The sequence below is a fragment of the Lissotriton vulgaris genome, chromosome 6 (genome assembly GCF_964263255.1).
Source record: "Lissotriton vulgaris chromosome 6, aLisVul1.2, whole genome shotgun sequence".
In the NCBI taxonomy this organism is placed as follows: Eukaryota; Metazoa; Chordata; class Amphibia; order Caudata; family Salamandridae; genus Lissotriton; species Lissotriton vulgaris.
The window spans coordinates 691,716,356-691,743,011 of record NC_141694.1 but is presented as its reverse complement, the minus strand read 5'-3'; the positions used below and the strand labels follow the sequence as shown (position 1 = coordinate 691,743,011).

The 26,656-nt window shown below is 41.6% G+C and overlaps 1 pseudogene; it reads left to right on the top strand.

Moving 5' to 3' along the window:
- Nucleotides 1-270: 270 nt before the first annotated feature.
- Nucleotides 271-25,064, top strand: LOC147707851 (small ribosomal subunit protein eS6 pseudogene; annotated as a pseudogene).
- The last annotated feature ends 1,592 nt before the right edge of the window (nucleotides 25,065-26,656 follow it).

Here is a 26,656-nt window from a genome sequence, read left to right as displayed (position 1 = left end):
CTACTTAAAGAGGGATTAATAAAGTACAGGTCGGATATAGACCTAGAGCAAGATATTCAGAGGGCTCATAGGGGGGATCCCTTCAGCTTGCATCCAGACAGAAAGGCTCCCAGGAAGGTCTTGGTCAATTTCCATACCTATACGGTTAAGGATCTGATCTTGGGAAGAGCAGTAACCGACACAACAGTATAATTAAATTCTGTTAACTATCAGATCCGTTCTGATGTTGGAAAACTAACTGCTCAAAGGCAATGGGAGTTGGGCTCAAAAATGCCTGAGCTTAGGAGATTGGGGGCGAATGTCCAGATGAAGTTCCCGGCGCTCCTGAAGGTGATTTGGAGGAATAAGCTCCACAATTTTAGCTCTCCCCAAGAATTGGACACCTTCCTGATCCTAAATGAAAGAGAACTCTCCATCTGGTCTTAATTAAGTTTGTATTCTAGAGGCGATTGCCATAACACCTGTTCCCCCCCTTTCTCACTATAGAAGAAGAAGCAATAGGGAAATCACAGGGGAAAGAAAAGGACAGAAAAAAAAAGTGGAAAAAAAAAGATTTGAGATCTGATAGAATAAAAAAAAAATATATATATATATATATATATATATATCAGTCACACAAAGGGTAGCCCCCAAATAGAAAAGACCTCAGGTTGATGCTTCAGCCGGACTTTATTGACGAACAGCTGCAGACATTTTAAAAACAAAGTTGCATCTCCTCTAGCTGCCAGACGCGTTTCGGGTGATGAATCCCTTTCTCAATGGCGTGGACTGCATTACACAGGAAAGTTTTGTGCACCGATTTAAACTCTCAAGGACCGCCCCAGTGGGTGGAGCCAACCGCATGGCCCTGTGGTCCCTGTAGTGCCTGTATTACTCTGGTGAGTCTCCTGTGTTCAGCAATTTAGTCCCAGTTTTAACCCCAGTGGGTTGATGCAGAAGTTCGCTTTTTAAAAGGCTGTATGTTTTGCGCTGAACATCCCGGCAACTAACCTCCCAAAAGCAACATGACGCCGGTTGACGCCAAATGCGGGCCCGCATTCACGCGGTGGGTTCTTTTCTGCGGCTGGGCTCCAGCCGCTCAATATCAGTCACACAAAGGGTAGCCCCCAAATAGAAAAGACCTCAGGTTGATGCTTCAGCCGGACTTTATTGACGAACAGCTGCAGACATTTTAAAAACAAAGTTGCATCTCCTCTAGCTGCCAGACGCGTTTCGGGTGATGAATCCCTTTCTCAATGGCGTGGACTGCATTACACAGGAAAGTTTTGTGCACCGATTTAAACTCTCAAGGACCGCCCCAGTGGGTGGAGCCAACCGCATGGCCCTGTGGTCCCTGTAGTGCCTGTATTACTCTGGTGAGTCTCCTGTGTTCAGCAATTTAGTCCCAGTTTTAACCCCAGTGGGTTGATGCAGAAGTTCGCTTTTTAAAAGGCTGTATGTTTTGCGCTGAACATCCCGGCAACTAACCTCCCAAAAGCAACATGACGCCGGTTGACGCCAAATGCGGGCCCGCATTCACGCGGTGGGTTCTTTTCTGCGGCTGGGCTCCAGCCGCTCAATATCAGTCACACAAAGGGTAGCCCCCAAATAGAAAAGACCTCAGGTTGATGCTTCAGCCGGACTTTATTGACGAACAGCTGCAGACATTTTAAAAACAAAGTTGCATCTCCTCTAGCTGCCAGACGCGTTTCGGGTGATGAATCCCTTTCTCAATGGCGTGGACTGCATTACACAGGAAAGTTTTGTGCACCGATTTAAACTCTCAAGGACCGCCCCAGTGGGTGGAGCCAACCGCATGGCCCTGTGGTCCCTGTAGTGCCTGTATTACTCTGGTGAGTCTCCTGTGTTCAGCAATTTAGTCCGGCTGAAGCATCAACCTGAGGTCTTTTCTATTTGGGGGCTACCCTTTGTGTGACTGATATTGAGCGGCTGGAGCCCAGCCGCAGAAAAGAACCCACCGCGTGAATGCGGGCCCGCATTTGGCGTCAACCGGCGTCATGTTGCTTTTGGGAGGTTAGTTGCCGGGATGTTCAGCGCAAAACATACAGCCTTTTAAAAAGCGAACTTCTGCATCAACCCACTGGGGTTAAAACTGGGACTAAATTGCTGAACACAGGAGACTCACCAGAGTAATACAGGCACTACAGGGACCACAGGGCCATGCGGTTGGCTCCACCCACTGGGGCGGTCCTTGAGAGTTTAAATCGGTGCACAAAACTTTCCTGTGTAATGCAGTCCACGCCATTGAGAAAGGGATTCATCACCCGAAACGCGTCTGGCAGCTAGAGGAGATGCAACTTTGTTTTTAAAATGTCTGCAGCTGTTCGTCAATAAAGTCCGGCTGAAGCATCAACCTGAGGTCTTTTCTATTTGGGGGCTACCCTTTGTGTGACTGATATTGAGCGGCTGGAGCCCAGCCGCAGAAAAGAACCCACCGCGTGAATGCGGGCCCGCATTTGGCGTCAACCGGCGTCATGTTGCTTTTGGGAGGTTAGTTGCCGGGATGTTCAGCGCAAAACATACAGCCTTTTAAAAAGCGAACTTCTGCATCAACCCACTGGGGTTAAAACTGGGACTAAATTGCTGAACACAGGAGACTCACCAGAGTAATACAGGCACTACAGGGACCACAGGGCCATGCGGTTGGCTCCACCCACTGGGGCGGTCCTTGAGAGTTTAAATCGGTGCACAAAACTTTCCTGTGTAATGCAGTCCACGCCATTGAGAAAGGGATTCATCACCCGAAACGCGTCTGGCAGCTAGAGGAGATGCAACTTTGTTTTTAAAATGTCTGCAGCTGTTCGTCAATAAAGTCCGGCTGAAGCATCAACCTGAGGTCTTTTCTATTTGGGGGCTACCCTTTGTGTGACTGATATTGAGCGGCTGGAGCCCAGCCGCAGAAAAGAACCCACCGCGTGAATGCGGGCCCGCATTTGGCGTCAACCGGCGTCATGTTGCTTTTGGGAGGTTAGTTGCCGGGATGTTCAGCGCAAAACATACAGCCTTTTAAAAAGCGAACTTCTGCATCAACCCACTGGGGTTAAAACTGGGACTAAATTGCTGAACACAGGAGACTCACCAGAGTAATACAGGCACTACAGGGACCACAGGGCCATGCGGTTGGCTCCACCCACTGGGGCGGTCCTTGAGAGTTTAAATCGGTGCACAAAACTTTCCTGTGTAATGCAGTCCACGCCATTGAGAAAGGGATTCATCACCCGAAACGCGTCTGGCAGCTAGAGGAGATGCAACTTTGTTTTTAAAATGTCTGCAGCTGTTCGTCAATAAAGTCCGGCTGAAGCATCAACCTGAGGTCTTTTCTATTTGGGGGCTACCCTTTGTGTGACTGATATATATATATATATATATATATATATATATATATATATATATATATATATATATATATATATATATATATATATATATATATATATATATATATATATATATATATATCCTCTCCTACTCCTCCTTCTCCAGAAGAAAAGTGCCAAGATATGAGCACCCATTTGTGACATGTGACATAGCCTCATTACAATAGCCAGAAATGCCAACTGCCCGGTAAACAGAAATCTAAGCAAAAAGACTGTAGGTTAAGTCACTAAAGGGAGAGTAGTGGTGACCTCAGCTATAAGTTCCGCATTGCATATAAAATTGGTATAAATGTATCAAATGCAAAATATTCACAAAATGAATTGGTTTCTTTTACTGTTCTTTTCCTTTTCTTTCACTTTTCTGTGCCCGTATGACAGACAACAGTAATTCATATGCCCACTAGGGCAAGATCTCTGAAAACATTGACCGCATACCATTATCATGGGGCAAGCAGTGCTGCCCACTATGGGCTTATTGTTAAACCTTTGTGCGACGCTATGTAATTTACATGATATGAGTAACTGGTTCCAAAATGTTAAACGAGCGCAATGCTTAAATGTTTAAACCAGTTGTTTTATTTGGCAATGTCGAAGCAGAAAGTTTTGAACGCGATTGATTTTGCACTAAGCCACCGTGTCTGTATGTAAAAACTACCAGTCTGTTTTCACTATCAGTTGATCTGTAGTTTTAATCACGTGACTACTTGGTTGCACTACTTTCTTTAAATGGCGCTTGCTATTTTGTGAAGTATCGGTGAACAAGCCTGCTGGTCAGGCGAAACGCGTCCGAGGGCGACAGAGAAATAAAATCACTTTTGGTCTGCACAAGTCTCGCCCTGGTAGTCTTTTTCTGCCTGGGAGGTGAAATATATATATATATATATATATATATATATATATATATATATATATTACCTACTGGCGGTCGCCAGTAGGTATATATAGTTAGGAATTTTTCTCTATGGGATTTTTGAAAATTCTATGTCTAATAACTTTGGCGTTTGTGGACGGAATTGGCTGAAATTTTCAGGAAAATGGAACATTTTGTTTCTGAGCAGCCCCTGACAATTTGGGAGGGTTTCATCAAGGGGGGGCCGAGAAAAAAGGGGGGTCCCAAAACGCGTTTTTCCCATGTTAATTTCCATAGGGCGGTTGGCCTCACTTTTAGCTCGAACGGCTGAATGGATTTGCACGAAACTTGGCAAAATTGTAGGGACTGTTAGCCCGATGTGCCTTTGCTAGGTCTCAATATATGTGCTCCAGTGGATTTTGAGTAATTTAGGTTCAAAAAAAGATATATATCTGGGCGGAGCCTAACCACACATCTGATCTGATTGGCTGTCAGCACTTCATCCAAGAAGTGTTGGCAGCCATCTTGGGACCAATATACATGATAGCACCTCATTAAAAAGCATTGTAGTTAATAGAGGGTTTTAGGACTTTAGTTACATTATAAATCATTTGTTGATGGTACCATACTCGTTTTAGGAATTGTGGTGGGTTCTAAGGTGATTTTACCATGTGAAAAAACCTTCTGCTGTGATATCATGAATATTGTTTGAAAGAAAACTAATATCTCATGATTTTCCCACAGTGGTTTGGAAGGGGATCTATAAGCTAAACTGAAAGCATATTTTCTGTAAATTCACATTATCTTTCTCAGTCATGTGAAAATGAAGTCTGACATTCTCAGTAAAACATGTACATCCAACAAGGACAGAGACTGTCAGTTGATTTCTTTGTGTTCTACTGCAGCCTCCTAGAGTGTTCTAAAGAACAACTAGAGCGCTAACAGTCCTATTTATTACAAAGGTATAGCACACCTGAAGCCATCTTGATTGGAATAAAGTGGTAACTCTTAAAACATTTAATTTAAAAAGAAACAACATGAGGGGGTATATTTTGCCATAGAAAGTATGATTAGTGCTGCAGAATGAAAAATTAGGGCACATTTTGAGTGACTTCTCAAATCCTTTACTATTTCATTAAAACATTCTGACATGCAGTCTCCCAAAATGGCCACCAGAGACAAAAGAGCCCAAATGTAGCCCAAATATCACCCAGATGTAGCCCAAGTATAGCCCAATGACAGAATGTCCCAGAGTGTTCTAAAGAACAACTAGAGCGCTAACAGTCCTACTTATTACAAAGGTATGGCACACCTGAAGCCATCTTGATTGGAATAAAGTGGTAACTCTTAAAACATTTAATTTAAAAAGAAACAACATGAGGGGGTATATTTTTCCATAGAAAGTATGATTAGTGCTGCAGAATGAAAAATTAGGGCACATTTTGAGTGACTTCTCAAATCCTTTTCTATTTCATTAAAACATTCTGACATGCAGTCTCCCAAAATGGCCACCAGAGACAAAAGAGCCCAAATGTAGCCCAAATATCACCCAGATGTAGCCCAAGTATAGCCCAATGACAGAATGTCCCAGAGTGTTCTAAAGAACAACTAGAGCGCTAACAGTCCTACTTATTACAAAGGTATAGCACACCTGTAGCCATCGTGATGGGAATAAAGTGGTAACTCTTAAAACATTTAATTTAAAAAGGAACAAAATGAGGGGGTATATTATGCAATAGAAGGTATTATTAGTGCTGCAGAAAGAAAAATTAGGGCACATTTTGAGTGACTTTTCAAATCCTCTTCTATTTCATTAAAAAATTCTGACATGCAGTCTCCCAAAATGGCCACCAGAGACAAAAGAGCCCAAATGTAGCCCAAATATCACCCAGATGTAGCCCAAGTATAGCCCAATGACAGAATGTCCCAGAGTGTTCTAAAGAACAACTAGAGCGCTAACAGTCCTACTTATTACAAAGGTATGGCACACCTGAAGCCATCTTGATTGGAATAAAGTGGTAACTCTTAAAACATTTAATTTAAAAAGGAACAAAATGAGGGGGTATATTTTGCCATATGAATTATGATTAGTGCTGCAGAAAGAAAAATTAGGGATCATTTTGAGTGACTTCTCAAATCCTCTTCTATTTCATTAAAAAAATTCTGACATGCAGACTGAAACATGCACTTTGAATACCAGCAGCAGACGTCCCTGGTGAGCAGTAGCTTTACTACAGTGATCTAATGTGCAACTAGAGTGCTAACATTCAGAATTTATGGCAAATGTGTGACACATCTGAATGCCTTCTTGATGGAACCAAAGTAAACAAGCATTGAAAATGCAATAGATCTCGCCCTCGTTTAAGTTAAAGCCATTCTGTTTGTAATGAGGTGGCTTTTTAGCTTTGCTTTTATTAGTGTTTTTTCAACTTTCATGTAAATAACATGCATCTGTATGCATATAAGTATATGTATGCATGCATTTATGTTTGTATTTATATAGATATACAGATGATATATGTTTATATATGTATGTATATATATATATTCACTGAAAAAACCATAGGCTATAGACCATATATAGTTAGGAATTAGCATTTACAAAACCTTGAAAATTCACTGAAAAAACCATAGGTTATAGACCATATATAGTTAGGAATTAGCATTTACAAAACCTTGAAAATTCACTGAAAAAACCATAGGTTATAGACCATATATAGTTAGGAATTCGCATTTACAAAACCTTATTTTACTCACACAAAACCATTGAAATTCCATATATAGTTAGTTGCACTAACTATATATCGCGCACCCGCAATCCACTGCTGATGATGTCACATATTACATCATTCATGACATGGTCAGTGACATCACTGATGACATCACTGATGACATCTCAAATGACATCACTGATGACATCACTGATGACAACATCCAGTGACTGTATGTTTCTGTAAAGTTAAAATATGTCTTACATATTGAAGAATGAGTGGATGTATAAGTGTCTGGATGAAGGATTTACTACGTGCATGACTGACTGTATGAGTGAGTGATTAAATGTGTCTCACTGAGTGCATGGGTTAGTGACTAAACTGTCTTAATTTGTGCATCATTATGTCTGTTGTTCTGTAAACTGTTGCATGTGTTGATAAGTAGCTATATGAGTAACTATATGGGTTATTGATTGGTTGCCCAAGTATTTGTATGGGAGACTGAGTGTGTGTGTGGGTGGCTGGGAGGTGTATGACTCTGTGCATAGATGTGTGAGCAGTTGATTCACTAGATGTATGGTTTCAAAAGTGCATGTGGAAACAGCTGTATGGGCGGTTGACTGTGTGCATGAGTGTATTGGTGAGTGAATGGATATCTCAGTGCTACATGTCAAAGTAAGTACATATGTAAAACACAGTACATGTGAGAGTTGACATATATAAATAACTGTGCATAAGAGCCAGTGAATGTGTGAGTGGCTGTATGGATCATTGTGAACTTGTATCAGGGATTGTATAAGAGAGTAAATATGTGTTAGTATATGTTTGAATAAGTAAAGTTTGTATAACTGTATAGTTGAGGAAATGGAGGTGTGATTGATTCTTTGCATGACTGACTAGGTGTGTGAGTAACTCCATGGATGAGTGACAGTCTGTGAGTGTCTGTTTACACTGATTGTATCTAAGGTTATATTAGAGTCTGAAGAGGTTCATCGTATTATCACATGAATGATATCATCAGTGATGTGATCAGTAATGTCAAATGAGATGTCATCAGTGATGTCATCAGTGATGTCATTTGAGATGTCATCAGTGATGTCATTTGAGATGTCATCAGTGATGTCATCAGTGATGTCACTGACCATGTCATGAATGATGTAATATGTGACATCATCAGCAGTGGATTGCGAGTGCGCGATATATAGTTAGTGCAACTAACTATATATGGAATTTCAATGGTTTTGTGTGAGTAAAATAAGGTTTTGTAAATGCGAATTCCTAACTATATATGGTCTATAACCTATGGTTTTTTCAGTGAATATATATATATATACATATATCCTACTGGCGGTCGCCAGTAGGTAGTTATAGTTAGGATTTTTTTCAATGCAAAATCTCTAAATTCTATTGCGAATAACTTTGGCGTCGGTTGATGAATCTGCCTGAAAATTTCCTCAAATTTGCCTCGCGAAGCTCCGGTCCTTCCTTGAAAGCGGGGGCCGAGATAAAAGGGGGGTCCCGAAACGTGTTTTCCTCATGTTAATTTCCATAGGGCGGTTGGACTCACTTTTAGCAAGAACGGCTGAATGGATTTCCACCAAATTTGGCAAAATTGTACGGACTGGTAGCCCGATGTGCCTTTGCTATGTCTCAAGATATGTGCTCCAGTGGATTTTGAGTAATTTAGGTTCAAAAAAATATATATATCTATAAGTGCGCCCTGGAACGCGCACCGGGCGCGCTACGCGAGTTCGCGAGCGGAGAGCTGATTGGCTCTTGGGTGTCTGTCAACATTCCAAACAGTCCGGAGCGGCCGCAACCTTGTGTTTCGGTAGGATCGAGACACAAGAGGTGGCAAAAACAATGGGGGAATGAGCAAAAGGGGGCAGGGTAGATCCCCCCTGACCCCCTAGAATTGATGTGGGGGCCATAAAAGGGCCCCGCGGGGCAAACAAATATATATTTTTTTCAATTTTCGCGGGGGGAGCGCCCGGTACGCGCACCGGAGAGCGTACGGGGGAGCGTAGCATGGGGAAAACCCAGTTCATTCACTGCGTCACCTCTACGACCCTTTCTTGCGTCAATACGCTCCTTTTGCCTACATTACACCTGACGTAGGTATAATGTGGCGCAGGGGTTTACAAAGTGATGCATCTACCTAGATGCGTTACTTTGTAAATATGACTCAATAAGGTGCATGTTTTACGCTGCTGATACGTCACAAAAAGTGACGTACTGGTGGCATAAAAGTGATGCATGGCCTCATAAATGAGACCTTCAGTCTTCTACTCATGCGTCATATTTAATATATGACGCATTATGTCGCAAGTACTTACAGATACGTCAGTATTTCAGACGTATCTGTAAGCGAAAAAGTGATGCATTGCTGGAGTGTGTCATAAAAATGATGCAACTTCAGCAATGCATCCTTTCACATGGGGCCAGGCCCATGTGAAAGGGCCTGCATCAGTCTTACGCCTGCTGTGAAACAGGCGCAAGATTTGGACGCAACAGTGTCATAAAAGTGACGCAGTGATATCTTATAGATTTCACTGCGTCACCTCTACGACCGTTTCTTCTGTCAATACGTCCCTTTTGCATACATTACACCTGACGTAGGTATAATGTGGCGCAGGGGTTTACAAAGTGACGCATCTACCTAGATGCGTCACTTTGTAAATATGACTTAATAGGGTACATTTTTAACAGCATTGGTGCATCACAAAAAGTGACGTACCGGTGGCGTAAAAGTGACGCATGGCCTCATAAATGAGGCCTTCAGTCTTCTACTCATGCGTCATATTAAATATATGACGTATTATGTTGCAAGTACTTACAGATACGTCAGTATTTCAGACGTATCTGTAAGCGCAAAAGTGATGCATTGCTGGAGTGTGTCACAAAAATGATGCAACTCCAGCAATGCATCATTTCACATGGGGCCAGGCTCATGTGAAAGGGCCTGCATCAGTCTGACGCCTGCTGTGAAACAGGCGCAGGATTTCGACGCAACAGCGTCATAAAAGTGACGCAGTGATATCTTATAGATTTCACAGCGTCACCTCTACGACCCTTTCTTGTGTCAATACGCCCCTTTTGCATACATTACACCTGACGTAGGTATAATGTGGCGCAGGGGTTTACAAAGTGACGCATCTACCTAGATGTGCCACTTTGTAAATATGACTCAGTAAGGTGCATTTTTAACAGCACTGGTGCGTCACAAAAAGTGACGTACCGGTCGCGTAAAAGTGACGCATGGCCTCATAAATGAGGCCTTCAGTCTTCTACTCATGCGTCATATTTAATATATGACGCATTATGTCGCAGGTACTTACATTTTTGTCAGTATTTCAGATGTGTCTGTAAGCGCAAAAGTGATGCATTGCTGGAGTGTGTCACAAAAATGATGCAACTCCAGCAATGCATCCTTTCACATGGGGCCAGGCCCATGTGAAAGGGCCTGCATCAGTCTTACGCCTGCTGTGAAACAGGCGCAAGATTTGGACGCAACAGCGTCATAAAAGTGACGCAGTGATATCTCATAGATTTCACTGCGTCACCTCTACGACCCTTTCTTGCGTCAATACGCCCCTTTTGCATACATTACACCTGACGTAGGTATAATGTGGCGCAGGGGTTTACAAAGTGGAGCATCTACCTAGATGCGTCACTTTGTAAATATGACTGAATAAAGTGCATTTTTAACAGCACTGGTGCGTCACAAAAAGTGATGTACCGGTGGCGTAAAAGTGACGCATGGCCTCATAAATGAGGCCTTCAGTCTTCTACTCATGCGTCATATTTATTATATGACGCATTATGTTGCAAGTACTTACAGATACGTCAGTATTTCAGATGTGTCTGTAAGCGCAAAAGTGATGCATTGCTGGAGTGTGTCACAAAAATGATGCAACTCCAGCAATGCATCCTTTCACATGGGGCCAGGCCCATGTGAAAGGGCTTGATCAGTCTTACGCCTGCTGTGAAACAGGCGCAAGATTTGGACGCAACAACGTCATAAAAGTGACGCAGTGATATCTCATAGATTTCACTGCGTCACCTCTACGACCCTTTCTTGCGTCAATACGTCCCTTTTGCATACATTACACCTGACGTAGGTATAATGTGGTGCAGGGGTTTACAAAGTGAGGCATGTACCTAGATGCGTCACTTTGTAAATATGACTCAATAAGGTGCATTTTTAACAGCACTGGTGCGTCACAAAAAGTGACGTACCGGTGGCGTAAAAGTGACGCATGGCCTTATAAATGAGGCCTTCTGTCTTCTACTCATGCGTCATATTAAATATATGACGTATTATGTCGCAAGTACTTACAGATACGTCAGTATTTCAGACGTATCTGTAAGCGCAAAAGTGATGCATTGCTGGAGTGTGTCACAAAAATGATGCAACTCCAGCAATGCATCATTTCACATGGGGCCAGGCTCATGTGAAAGGGCCTGCATCAGTCTTACGCCTGCTGTGAAACAGGCGCAGGATTTGGACGCAACAGCGTCATAAAAGTGACGCAGTGATATCTCATAGATTTCACTGCATCACCTCTACGACCCTTTCTTGCGTCAATACGCCCCTTTTGCATACATTACACCTGACGTAGGTATAATGTGGCGCAGGGGTTTACAAAGTGACGCATCTACCTAGATGCGTCACTTTGTAAATATGACTCAGTAAGGTGCATTTTTAACAGCACTGGTGCGTCACAAAAAGTGACGTACCAGTGGTCTAAAAGTGACGCATGGCCTCATAAATGAGGCCTTCAGTCTTCTACTCATGCGTCATATTTAATATATGACGCATTATGTCGCAAGTACTTACAGATACGTCAGTATTTCAGATGTGTCTGTAAGCGCAAAAGTGATGCATTGCTGGAGTGTGTCACAAAAATGATGCAACTCCAGCAATGCATCCTTTTACATGGGGCCAGGCCCATGTGAAAGGGCCTGCATCAGTCTTACGCCTGCTGTGAAACAGGCGCAAGATTTGGACGCAACAGCGTTATAAAAGTGACGCAGTGATATCTCATAGATTTCACTGCGTCACCTCTACGACCCTTACTTGCGTCAATACGTCCCTTTTGCATACATTACACCTGACGTAGGTATACTGTGGCGCAGGGGTTTACAAAGTGACGCATCTACCTAGATGCATCACTTTGTAAATATGACTCAGTAAGGTGCATTTTTAACAGCACTGGTGCGTCACAAAAAGTGACGTACCGGTGGTCTAAAAGTGACGCATGGCCTCATAAATGAGGCCTTCAGTCTTCTACTCATGCGTCATATTAAATATATGATGTATTATGTCACAAGTACTTACATATACGTCAGTATTTCAGGCGTATCTGTAAGCGTAAAAGTGATGCATTGCTGGAGTGTGTCACAAAAACGATGCAACTCCAGCAATGCATCCTTTCACATGGGGCCAGGCCCATGTGAAAGGGCCTGCATCAGTCTTACGCCTGCTGTGAAACAGGCGCAAGATTTGGACGCAACAGCGTCATAAAAGTGACGCAGTGATATGTCATAGATTTCACTGCAACACCTCTACGACCCTTTCTTGCGTCAATACGTCCCTTTTGCATACATTACACCTGACGTAGGTATACTGTGGCGCAGGGTTTTACAAAGTGACGCATCTACCTAGATGCATCACTTTTTAAATATGACTGAATAAGGTGCATTTTTTACAGCACTGGTGCGTCACAAAAAGTGACGCACCGGTGGCGTAAAAGTGACGCATGGCCTCATAAATGAGTCCTTCAGTCTTCTAGTCATGCGTCATATTAAATATATGACGTATTATGTCGCAAGTACTTACAGATGCGTCAGTATTTCAGACGTATCTGTAAGCGCAAAAGTGATGCATTGCTGGAGTGTGGAACAAAAATGATGCAACTCCAGCAATGCATCTTTTCTTACCCTTCCACACCCCCGTTCCTTTTCTACATTTTCTTTGAATATCCACATTCCCCATGTTCACTCTCCTTCTCCTTACTTTCCTTCCCAACACTCACCTTCTTTCAGTCCCCCTACTTCACTTCCTTTCTCCTCTCATACCTTTCTGTTCTTTCTTACTCATTTTCCTTTCCTTTATCAAAGCACTCCACTTCACTTACTCTTTTTCATTGTTTTAAGAATATAGCTCTTTGATGAGAATTGGAGGTAGTTCTGAAAATAACTTTTTTTTTCTTCTTTTTTCTTTTTTTAGAACAAAAACAGGGAATGGAAACTGCTCAACAGGAGCAAAAAAAAAAATTAAAAAATTAGGGCTGGGAACAGCAGCGATGGTTCTCCAATGCTCGAACCATGAGCAGAACACATTGCTCCCCATAGCAAAGTAGCTGATCACAGTCTCTGCATTTAAGGACGCCTTTGTTAAATGCAGGCTGAATGTTCAGGACCAGCTCTTGTGATCTCCCCCTCACCGATGTTGTTGGTCCTCCGGTTGATGTAGAGGCCCCATCACTGGGAACCTCTTGTGTCAGAGCCCTGACACTTTCCTGGGCAAAAATTCTGGGGGTGCCTCCTCTCCACATGGCAAACCATTGTGGAGTTCCCCAAAAAATATTTTTTAGTGGGGGCACCCCATGACAGGACTGTGTGACAGATCCTGCACTCCACTTTTGGAGCATTTACCTTCTTCTGGTCATCAGATATGGAAAAAAAATTCCAGATGAAATGTTCTTTGACTTTTGGCTGAGGAGACACTTCATCGATGAATTCATTGGAGTCATCTTCACAGCTGGATGGTGAGGCAGCCATGATAATCCAAGATATCCAACAAAGAACCAAGAGCGAAAAGGCAGGTCTTTCAGTCACAAAAGTGAAAGAAAAAGTGAAGGAAATGGGTGGGGATTTCATTCTTTTTAAAAAAAAGCTGTTAGCAACCAATGAAAAGTGTTATTTTAAGGTCACATGACCTGACACGCTTACGCTGCGCACACCGAAACGCTTCCGGGGGCGCTTACGCGGCGCTAACGTAGGCGCTTCCGGGGGCGCATACGCGGCGTGAACGAAGGCGCTTACGGGGGCGCTTACGTGGCGCACCTAAGTGACGTTTTGATAGTTTCACGGAAATGCAAAATCATTTTAATTTCCTTATTCAAGAATACTGCTTTTATATGTATGGTACTAAATGTCTTGCGTTATTACTTATTTTTCATTCATATTTTTTTACACGAACGCAAGTAGTGCTCTGGGTGCGCTTTCCGGAGAGCTTACCAGTGCGCGCACCCATAGCGCCCCAGGAAAAATTGATTAAAAAAAAAATCATTAAAAAAACATTATTATAAAAAAAATAAAAAAAATAATACTTACACAAAACAGCAGATTAAAAAAAGATCGTAGGTTACAAACTCGATACAGAAAGGAATTAGCTTTTAAAAAACCTTTGAAAATCAGTGAAAAAACCAGAGGTTTCACAATCGTTATAGTTAGGAATTAGCATATAAAAAACCTTTGAAATCCACTGAAAAAAGCATAGGTTTCACACCAGTTATAGTTAGGAATTAGCATTTAAAAAACCTATTAAATTCACGGAAAAAACCATAGGTTTCACACCAGTTATAGTTAGCTAGAAATTTTACTGACATAAAACCATTAAAATTCCCACGTTATAGTTAGTTGGACTCACTATAACTTGCGCGCCTGCAATGCACTGCTGATGACGTCACATATTACATCACTCATGACATGGTCAGTGGCATCACTCATGACACCATCCTTGTGACAGAGTGACAGACCTCCTTTCAGTGTAATGTAATCCTTGAAACACATATTCAAAAATAGAAACTAACATTTTCCCAAAAAATGGAGATACCCATACTAGTTGCAACAACCAATTCAGTAATTCAACCAACTATATACACATCCACTCATTCACCAACAGTTCTATATAGTCACTCATACATATACTCACTCATCATATGTAGTGATACACCTATACATCCTGTTACACACCGACAGTCATCCAAAAGTTACTCACACACATACTCACACATGCAAATAAACTATTGAACATCCATTTATTTGCATATACAGCTATACACCCACTACCACCTTATTTCTAAGGAAACTTACACATACTTACTCTCTAAAACAATCACTAATAGAAAGACATACTTATTTAAACAGGAACTCTTACAATCTCTCACTCTCACATATACTCACTTATATACATCAATACTCACATATACTAGATTAAAACAAATGTAGTTACTGATAAAGACACTAGTGAGACAGTCATTCACTCACTAACACACACATATACACACTCATCCACCCATACAGTCCTGCACATATGCTGTCTTCAAAACACATACAGTGAGTCAGTCATTGATGCATCTATGTGCTAAGTAATACCCCCACCAAACCATATAGACACTCATACTGATACTAAAAAAAATCTGATAACCCATATACACACACATGTAGCTACTCACCAACCTATGCAGCCACTTATACACAAAGTGAAACACTGATACATATATTTAAATGTTTAAACATTACTCGCTAATATATGTATTCACTAAGATACACTTAATAAGCCTGTTAACCAATCCATTTTTTTTTTAAAAACCATCCATTTAGACACTTACTTAAACATTTATTCTTCCATCGACCTTTTTCATATACATATAGAAAACATATTTATTTTTCAGAAAGACACACCATCACTGGATGGTATCATCAGTGATGTCATGAGTGATGTCACTGATCATGTCATGAGTGATTTAATATGTGACGTCATCAGAAGTGCATTGCGCAAGTTATAGTGAGTCCAACTAACTGTAACGTGGGAATTTCAATGGTTTTATGTCAGTAAAATTTCCAGCTAACTATAACTGGTGTCAAACCACTGGTTTTTTCAGTGAATATATATAAATAAATAAATAAATAAATAATAATACACTTTTTTTGGTGTGTCTTAAGCACAATATCCCAAATGGGTAAATGTTTCAATGGGGTCACTTTTGCCTTTTTTTTCTTTGTTTACTTTGGGCTTTATCTTTCAACCATTAGGGGTTTGCTCTGATGTTGGCACAAGGGTAGTCCTGAATAGGCGACAATGATTGCCGAAGGGAAGTATGAGGGGGTTCCTCAGGGGGGAGAGGGGGTTGGGTGGGGGGCAGAGGGAAGGGAGCAAAATAAATAAATTAGTCCAGATACAACCAAAAGTAAAGGAAAGCACAACACCAGCTTGGGTATGGAGCAAGCCTTTTGGGGGGGGGGGCATTTTAATAAATGGCTAGTATCTCTGGTATTAAAGTAATAAGTTGGAACGTGAATGGCCTGAGAGATAGGAGGAAATTGTCTAGAGTGAGTGAATTCCTTTACAACTGTAAGGCCCATATTTGTTTTCTAGAAGAAACCCATTTAGAGGCCCATGAGTGCAGGCTGAGGTTCAGCAAGTTCAGATGGGTCCAGGAAGGCCTTTACTCGGAACAAAGGGGAAGCTCCAGGGGTGTGGCAATTATCATTAGAGGTAACACAGGGATAAAGTTTGAAAAGTTTGAAACAGACCAATCCGGAAGATGGCTTGTGGCTACTCTCTCGATATATGGCGCACCCCTGGTATGTGCAGTCTATTGTGGGCCGAATCAAGATAATCCTGATAAAGTTAAAGGCGAGCCTGTTGGCTCATCTGCTCCTATTATCTTGGGGGGAGATTTCAATCTTGTATTTGATGAATTGTTAGATCGTACTTATAAAGTCAAATACATTGTCCCCCGTAGATCATTTTCTGAGTTGAAAACTCTTATTAAGGAATTCAGTCTTTTAGATATATGGAGTGTGAAAAATGGTTCTAAAAGAGACTTTTCCTTTTATAGCAATAAAGACAGACAACACTCTAGAATAGACTTTTCTTGCTGGATCAGACCATTTTCTCGGACGTAGACTCAATATCTTATGTTCCTGCTATTCTTTCAGATCATTCAGCTGTGGTATTGGTAGTCAATCTAAAGCAAAAAAAACGCCAGAGGAGGTGGACCCTAGATAGATCCCTATTAGTAAAGGCAGAAGTAGTAGCACAAGCAGAAGAATATTTTAGATATAATCTTGGCACTACAAATGATCAGATAGTATGGGAGGCCTTTAAGCCCTTTTTAAGAGGCATGTTAAGCTCGCTAATGATCACAAAGATTGGGATGACATATATTACAAATAATAATAATAATAATACTGGTATTTATAAAGCGCGAACAGCTGCCTCAACTAGGAGGCGTCCCGGCGCTGTGAGGGCATGGCAAGAAAGCTAGCTGGGAGTCTGCGGCTTTAGAGAGGCACCGGGAACAGCCACGACTTAAGCTGTCTCCTAAAGCTTGTTTCTGATTGGGCCTTTCGCAGCTCAGGTGGTAGGGAGTTCCAGAGACGGGCCACGTTGGCTGAAAAGGTCCGGCCGCCCAATCTAGCCCTTTTGACTCTCGGCACACTCAGTAGCACCTGACCATTTGAGCGAAGGGAGCAGGTCTGTGTGTATCTGGGCAGACGGGCTCTCAGATAATTAGGGCAAGTACTGTAGAGGGACCTGTAGGCCAGAGTAAGAGTTTTAAATTTTATTCTACTGGCAATCGGGAGCCAATGCAGGGCCCGAAGATGGGGGGAAATGTGCTCTTTGAAAGGAATATGCTTAAGCAGCCTGGCTGCCGCATTTTGCACCGTCTGCAGCCTTTGGACCAAATATTTCGGGAGACCGCTATACAGGCCGTTAGCATAATCCAGTCTCGATGTGATGGTGACATGGATCACGGTTTCCGGCATGACTCAGGCAAAAGTTTCAGGACTGGGCGGAGATTCCTCATTTTGCTCAGGCAGCACCCTGTGACCTGATGGATCTGGGGCACAAAAGAGAGATTTTCGTCCCACTTGACCCCCAGATTTTTTGCCCACTGGGAGGGGGGAGGTGGGGTACCCATCTCAATGGGTCACCAGAGCTCAGCTGGAGGGTGACTGCCTTTGCCAAAGAAGATCACGACATGCCACATACCACAAAGGTCTCACTGAGGCACTGACCAAGGTTGCCACCTACTGGTTCTACACACCGGAGCTCTTGCATCACTTTTACTCCCACCTTAGTGCTCTGAGTTGGAGGGGTTGTGGGGAGGTAGGAACTCTGGAGCACCTCTTGTGGAGTTGTAGACACATCCAACCATATTGGACACCAATCCTTGATGACATAGACTCCCATCTTGATACACAGCTCCCGCGCTTCCCAGCATATATTCTACTAAGCCTGCCCAACCCCCTAACATATCCCTTGTAATCCCAGAGGGGCCGGCTAATCGCTATTGCCCTAGGAGCAGCCACCCAGAACATACTAGCGCATTGGCAAGCCCCTCCTCAATTCAGAATCTCCTTGGAGACACACAGGTTCAATCCATACTCGAGTTCTGCAGGTAAGGACCTAAAATAGGCCTCTAACGATATAGCTTTTCTACCACTCAAACAACTCACTCTCCTAGCCAAAAAACTAGTGCTACATACACTTTCCAAACACAGTTTAAACACTAAGAGCAGATTACTGCAGTCTCAATGCACACTCTGGCTCACTTTACTGAAGTGCACAGAAATAAAGTGAAAATTAAGATGAAGATAGTTTAAATTGCCTCAACATGTGAACAGGAGGAAATAAAAACAGGAGAAGAGAATAATGAATGTGGTTACACTAAAATGAATAAAGGGTCGAGTTGTCTGGAGAACATAATGATTGTGGGTTGCAAAGTTGATTCTCACCACTATGCTAGGTTGAGATTTTTGTTAGGCATTTAGAGCTACTTGCAGATTCATGATCTCCATGATCAATCATTACTAAAGAAATATTGAAAGACAGATTAGGGGATTTTTTTCCAGGAAAACATGCTCCAACCAACAGACATCATAGCATAAGCATTTGATGGTATTAGTGTAGACATGGTGGGATATACCAGGGGAACCTTAGAATTAAGGGAACATCTGCAGATATAAAACTGTATGTAGCTGTCATGGGAATTAATGTACTGATGTAGAAGGATTTGTGGAAGTTAGGAATTATACTAAATCCAGAGGCCAAAGAGCAACTTTATTAAAGTATCTGAAAGTAGCAATTGTTTAATTGAACCATTTCCAGATGTTTTTGCCGAAAAATTAGGAATATTGAAGGGGTTTTCTCAAAACCTAAAGTTGAAAAAGAATGTCACTGCTGTGAAGAAAAATGAGGAATTATTCTCTGAGTGCAGGCAATGAGTTTAAGAACTATCTGGATGACTTATTTTGGACTGGGTTATTGAAGAAGTAGATTTATCAGAATGGCTTAACCTATAGTTTTGGCTAGAAATCAGGATACCAATTTAAGGTTATACGTAGAGTTAAAAGCATTACATTCTAATATTGTTATTAATTGTCATCCACTCTTGAGTATCAATGAATTGATTTCTATAGTGAATGGGGCCAAGTGGTTTTCCACCCTAGAGTCACACTAGGCATATCACCAAATTGAATTGAACCCTGAATCAAGACATTTAAAAGCTTATTTTTGGTTTATATCAAATCATATGAATGCCATTTGACTTAGTCGTGGTATTTCGAAGAGCCATGCTCCATATTTTCAAGGACATTGGAAGTTATGTGAAATGCTTTCAGGATGAAATTCTCATTAACTGGAATTCAGAAGACACATATATGAAACATCTAAAAGAAATATTCGATTTGTAAGTTGTTCAACAGAACAGTAGCGAACTTCGGACATACCTTGTCAGGAGATGATGTTGTCCCCAAAACATCCCTGGGATATTTATAGTACATTTGTCAAAAAAATGGAACCAAAGAAGATGTTCCTGAGGAAGAATGCTGAATTTGTCTGGTCAGGGGCACAAAAAAGAGCTTTCTTCAAATCAAAAAAGATATTATAGAAGACCCTATCTTGAAATCTATTTGTAGAGAAATAGTATGTTATAACAGTCGATGCTAGTGTATAATATGGAGTAGGGGTTGTGTTAGCACAGAAGATGAAGAAATTAGAATGGAATGTGGCATTTGCTTCTACAACAATACATTTCAATGAAAGGAGGTAGCAGTTATTAAATGAGAATTGTTGACATGTGTCATGGCTGTAGAACATTTTCAGAATTTTGTATGGGGCATTCAACTCCTTTCGTAGACAGACCATAAACATCACATGGTAGAGGATGGAATGCTGCTGCCTATATTGCAAGGCTAACATCTAGATTACAAGAAGATATCTATTGTGTGGTATACGTGCCTGGCAAAAGTAATCTAACTGTAGATTGTATTTTCTTTCAAGATTACCTTTGGATAATCCCAATGTCACAAGGAAATTGATAGTGACAAAGGTCGATATGTTGTAGCAACATTAGGTAAAGGTAGTTCTCCTCTTTTGAAAGTAGTATCTGAAGAGGAAGGGAAATAACCAGAGGGAAAATGTATCAAAGGACTTGAGAGCTAGCCCATGAACGTCATCCAGGGATGTCATCTATGAAGAGGAGACTTAAGGAACACATTTGGTGGCCTGGCCTTGATAAACTGGCCTATAGATTTGTTGGAGATTTGTTACAGATTGCCGAGAGTGTGTAAATAGTGATAGGATGTTGATGGTTAAACTGGCACCGTGTACAGTAGCCAAACGATCCTTGGGAAAAAGTGGCATTTGATATAGCAGGAACGTTTCATTGTTTGCTAGGGAACTCTTATTTCAACTTTGTATTTATAGACTACCATTCCAAGTAGCCTGAAAAAAACTAAGGTTATGATAGACTTTTTAAAGATATTTTCAGCGGAGGAGGACATCCCAATTTTCTGGTTACAGACAATGGTGCCACTGATCCATCGTCCATACTAATTATTGATCAGGAATTGATACCCAACAAACATCACTACAATGTCCCATACACATTTATCCAGTAACCCTGATGAGCTGGGGTTAATTTATTCATTCCATCAGATATTTCTATTTATAAATCCCTTTGGACATCTGTTAAATGACTAATCCTGATATCAACTCTCCTTCTACTTGGTCAATGCACCAATTAGTTGAATAGTTGATGTCAATGATAATTACTAACTTACCAATCATTTAGATAATTAATACAGACTCCCAGTAAGGTTAATAATGATAATGTTATCTCAGTGTAAAGGTAATTGCTCATCTGCATTAGGTCACAATTTCAAACACCAAATCTCATGGAAGGAGAAATGTTGTATCTTATACAGACTCATTATGCAATGACATTATGGAATGAAGGAGTAGATAGGTGGAGAGACAAAAGTTTTGCAAATATTCATGCCAGAAAATAATATACCTAACGGAAATATATATGAAGAGACAATAGGTTCATCTAAAGTATTGCATATCAAAATATTGTTGACGGAGTGGATAGTTGGTGAGACAAAAGATTCAGAGACTAATACACTAATGCTGAGATTCTGAGAACGATAAAGGCTAAATACAAACCTATCGGTCTGTAGGGAAAACCATCCCCTGGTCCCAGGAGATGATGGAGGTTCCCCAAAAAGGAATCAGGGAACATAAGATATAAGGAGAGGAACAGGACAGGACTGGAACAGCTAGGCCTCTCTGCAAACCGACTGACAGCGACGCATCTCTACTTTTTAGGGCTTGCCTGCTGATGCGCTTGCGCACAGCTGGCAAAGCTCTATTGTGGCTTATCCAGAGTTTAACCACTGGCGATTCCATGCAGTGCATGTGCTTTTTAGGTCATTGCGCAAGCGCAAGCCCTAAAAAGCACATGCACAATGCCACCAGCCGCCTGCCTGCCTGCCTCGCATTACCACATCAAAGGCAGCCCTTCCAGCGCATTTCTCACCCCCTGATTATTCACGGCCGGCTGGCCGTAATTTCAGTTTCACGGCCGCCAGGCCGTGTCTCCTTTTATACTCTCTGGTGCCGTGTCTCGCGTTTCTTCTCCCACAGTGTACTTTTTTTAAAACTTGTTTTATATCACCCTAGTCAGTCGTTGCTTGCATTCATTGATGTAACAGAGTGCTTATATATTGGCTTTAGCTTCTGATTGTCGCTATATTCATTTTGTTTTGCTTATCTCAATTTCCTCCGAAATAGGATAGTGAATCTGACCCAAAACTGTCGCCCACGCCATGAGAAAAGAAATCAGCACGCAGCCATTGAAGGCCGGATGTTTTCGTCCCTTGTGTAATCCCATCTCCTTGAAATGAACCGCCAGTCTGCAGTATTTCGGCAGTGCGAGATGCACAGAGTATTTCTGAAACACGAACAACCGTGCAAGACGAAACGGCTACTTAAAACACGCTAGACCGATTCCAGCCCCTTGTCTCTGCATTATGTGGAAAACAGCTGGCGATCTGTTACCACTGATGCTTCAGTTTCACGTGATGAAACAGCGATGCTCAGCGTATTCACTTATGTATTCACTTAGAATAGCAATAGCCTAAAGGCTTGCAATGTAAAGATATACATTTCATTCATTGGAAGTGCGCTCTGAATAGCAAGTTTATATAATGGTAATGAAAGCAAGAAATAGTTTTTAGCAGCAGGAGCCGATTAGCGGCGACAACAATGTGCATGTTGGTTTATTAGTTAGTTTCATGTATATTTGTTTAAAAACTTCGGAACACGACCTAAAATAATACGAACTGATAACACCTAGTTTACAATATTCTAACATCATTTTATAAATTAATAAGCAGTATGTTATTATAGTCAATTTCTCGAATAACTAGGGGAAACAGCATGATTCTTCACAAGAAATATTTTCCCCCTACAGCATGTTAATTTGCTCCCATGTCAAACTGCCTGCTGCAGGGTTGCTCACTCTTATTTGTGCACACTGCTTCATTCTTTGAATGAGATTTCAGTGGTTAGTTTCTGGTATTCCCCCGCGTGCATATCTCGCACCACCATTTGTCTGCCTAGCGCTAGGCATCAGTCTTCAAAGGCTGCAGCTTTTTCACCAACCACACCCCCAAAGGCACCCTAATTATAGTCTAAAATTGACATGTCCATCCCTCAAATTTTGCATTTTACCCCATAACTCGTACAGGGATTGGTGGGCAGGGGAGGTGGCGTTGTCAAGTCACTATGACTTCACCTTTATTCAACAATTGTAGAAAACAGTTCCCATGGTCTGAATCTCAACTTATTCACATGTTCTCCGCATAGGTTACAAATTCACATTCTTCGTCTTATAAATTAAAGTTATTCTCAGAAGACGTCTCCGTTCCCTCGCTTGGGTACAGTAGTTGGCAAGCAACTGACACACTGGCCTTTACTCCTTCATGTCTTCTGCGACGTACAGCACATCTTTTCCTCCTCATGGCAGAACAAACTCGCTCCTTGCAGCTCCCCCCTCCCACCATAACCAAGTTAAATAAAATGGCGTCTTCATTCAGCACACTAAAGTGAATAGAAATGAACATTTATTAATTATGTGATAATGAAACCATCACTGTTTACCTCCCACCATCCACTAATTTCCATTAATGCAAAAGCTTAGTGCAAAAAGCGGCATTAATCATTACTTTATAGCATGCTGCAATAGGCAAAATACTGGAGCACATGCAGCCTATTCATGCAATTTCTTTTAAATCACAAAGTTATTACATAATTATTCATTTAAATGTAAGTTCAGGCATGCGCAAGGCAGTTTCACCATGTTTATGTTTTGGTGTACATTAATTTTACTGTATCTACTTATTTTTAGTACATATTAGGTAGGTACTCGATTCGAGCAGGTTTAATTTTCGCGAAACCCTGCTTCATTTACCACCTTGTATGAGCCTCAACGTATTGGTCAGGTTGAGAGATTTAAATAGTGTGCTCAAAGATAGCGTGGCTTGGTAACGCACTTTGGCATGAGTGGGAAGAGTTTTTCCCACAGAGTGTATGGTTATATAGATTTACCCCTCATTTTCTAACTGAAATATGTACTTTTTGTTTATTGAAAGGGAGAGAACCAGTAACCAAAATTCAAACCATGATGATTTAAAAAAAAAAATAGGTTGTGGAAATGCTATTAATTATACTCAGTAAGTATTGGCTGATAGAATTGCAGAGAAACAAGGGCTGAAGAAGGTGAAATATGATGGAAAAAACTAATTTTGAAAAGTCCACGGTTTGTGGTGGGGGATTGGATCTGGGATTTGAAGTTTGGTTAGGTCAACAAGCGTGATCTCAAGATTAGGAGCAGGATAGCGAAAGTCCCCAAGATGGACGGGTCTGAAATGTCAGGTGTATAGTGAAGTGAGTGGGACAAGATAGGGATATTGTAGAGAAAAATGGTTTGTTCAGTACAGACGAAGGAGCATCTTTCTTGACTTTTGCTCTACAAAATCTCGATAGGAACAGATGTGAAGGGTTTGCCTTTTGAAACTCATCAACAGGTGGCTGTTAAGGCTCATCAACAACTGCTAGTCTTTCTTCCTCAAATGGTGTTCTGGTGTATTAAATGAGTGTGTTGATGATGAGAGCAAACTCCAAACTTTCTCTCAGAAGTGCATGGCCACCGAAGTTCCTGCTGATCCCTTAGGTGATGAGTGAAAGGGGTACGTTATCGCATTAGGGGGAGCAATGACAAGCAGGGATTTCCCATGAAGCAATGAATCTTGACCCACACATGTGTTCGGTTGCTTTTTAGCAAGACTCTGAAGAAAGCATAAAACTGTCTGTTGTTGCATTGTTGATGCTCAACTTGGTGATTGTGAGGAAAGGTGAGAATGATTTTCCTGGCCTGACTGACAACACTGTCCTCTGTCATCTTGGTCCAAAGAGAGCACACAGAATCGGCAAGCTCTTCAAACTTTCAAAAGAAGATGATGTCAACTATTATGTTGTGAAGAAGCCCCTAAGCAACGAAAACAAGACACCTAGAACAAAAGCACCCCAAATTCAGTCAACATCTTGTGACTCCTAGAGTGCTGCAGCACAAGTGCAGGCATATTGCTCTGTAGAAGCAGTGCACAAAGAAGAACAAGGAGGAGGCATCCGAGTATGCCAACATTCTGGCCAAGGGAATGAAGGATGCCAAGGAGAAATGTCTGGAACAGATTGTCAAGAGACTCCTGCTGTCATCACTGGAAGCCTCCACCTCAAAATCTGAGTCCAGTCAGAAATAGAACAAGCAAAACAAACTTTATTTTGTGGCAAAACAAACATCAGGATGTGTGGATTCTGAAACCTTTGCCAACTGAGTCAAGAACCATGGTAGGATAAAGGCTCAATTTTTTAATGTTAGCTGACATTATTCCAAGCTGAATGTATACATTCACCTGTACAACATAGCTGGCAGTATCCAATAATTTTTTTTGTTTTGTGTTTATGACTTTATGTTCCAGTGACCTTATTATTCTTGTTTGCTGCATTTTTTGTACACATTTTTATATTCTGTGTACTTCTTTGATTTTATTTCTTTGCACTGGGTTGGATATGCATTGAAAAGTAAATGCAGCCCTTATGATTGTTGGTGCACGGTGCTGGAAAAAGAGAAAACACATCTTCTATTTGCTGCAGGAATGCAATCATGATGAATTGGAACAGGGGTAGTACACCGAGTGTGTACAGTAGAGGACAGTACAGATAAGAGATTGATGGAGTAAAGAGAGAAGAGAGGGAGTGTGAAGAAATAATGAGCAGAGCTTCCATTCCCCCAATAAAGTTGACATATCCATTAAAGAATCTCTGAATGGGGAGTTAGAAAAGCATTTGCCAAACCAAGGGAGTCTTTGGAGGACCACAGGGAAGGACATGTGAGACAGTGGTATGAATAGAGGAAGAATAATTGTAATATTATTGTGGAAGCTCAGCTGCAGATGGATCCTTTGAGGATGTACTTCTGTGTGCAAAGAACGGAAGAAAACAGAAAAAACTGGAGACGCAAGAGACCCTCATCTAAAATGCCACTCCAGAGTTGTCTAGGAGCCAGGCTTGGTGCCAACAGCCCGGCTCGCATTGTACTCCTACCCACTTACCCCTCTATCCTCTCCTTTCGTCTCTTCTTGCACCCCTCTTAAAGTGCCTGGTTACACCAAACAATGTATCCCCGCGTTAGAATCTGACAGGAGAAAAGGTAATAGACAAAGCAGAATCTAAACTAAAACCAGAGGCTAACTAACATAAAACTGAAGCTAAATAAACATAACATACAACCAAAAACCGAGTTCAGGTGCAAATAGCCAGGTTTTTAGTTGTTCACGAAACGTTCGTTCCACAGATTCAGATCTCAGATTCAGAGGCAGTGTTCCATTTTTTACTGCAAGGTTTCTGAATGATCGAGCTGCAGTATTTAATGTGTGCGTCATTTCCGGTGCTGGGCGCCGGCACTTAATTGTCAGCACTGGCTCTAGTGACAGTCCACCACACACAAGGTGGCACAGTCATTATAATTTTGAGATGGGCTCAAAAACCATGCTTATTAAGTCAATATGCATTGAAAATGGATAATACCACCATCTTGTGCCATTGTTATAGCCCTGAGTGGCCTGAAAAGCCTGAATTATCACATTTTTAGGAGTGCGAGTGTTGGGTATTATGTTGCCACTGCCATTGGCAGCACTAGCAGGGTATGGCTGGTGCAGACTGCAGTGGCTTTCCAAAACGGGCCCGGGCACATAATATTTTACAAATTAAGCACTGTTGAGCTCTCATTCTGGATCTTTGAATTCTTGGAACCTTGGCCATATGGGTCCATCTGATCTTAGATTATGTACAG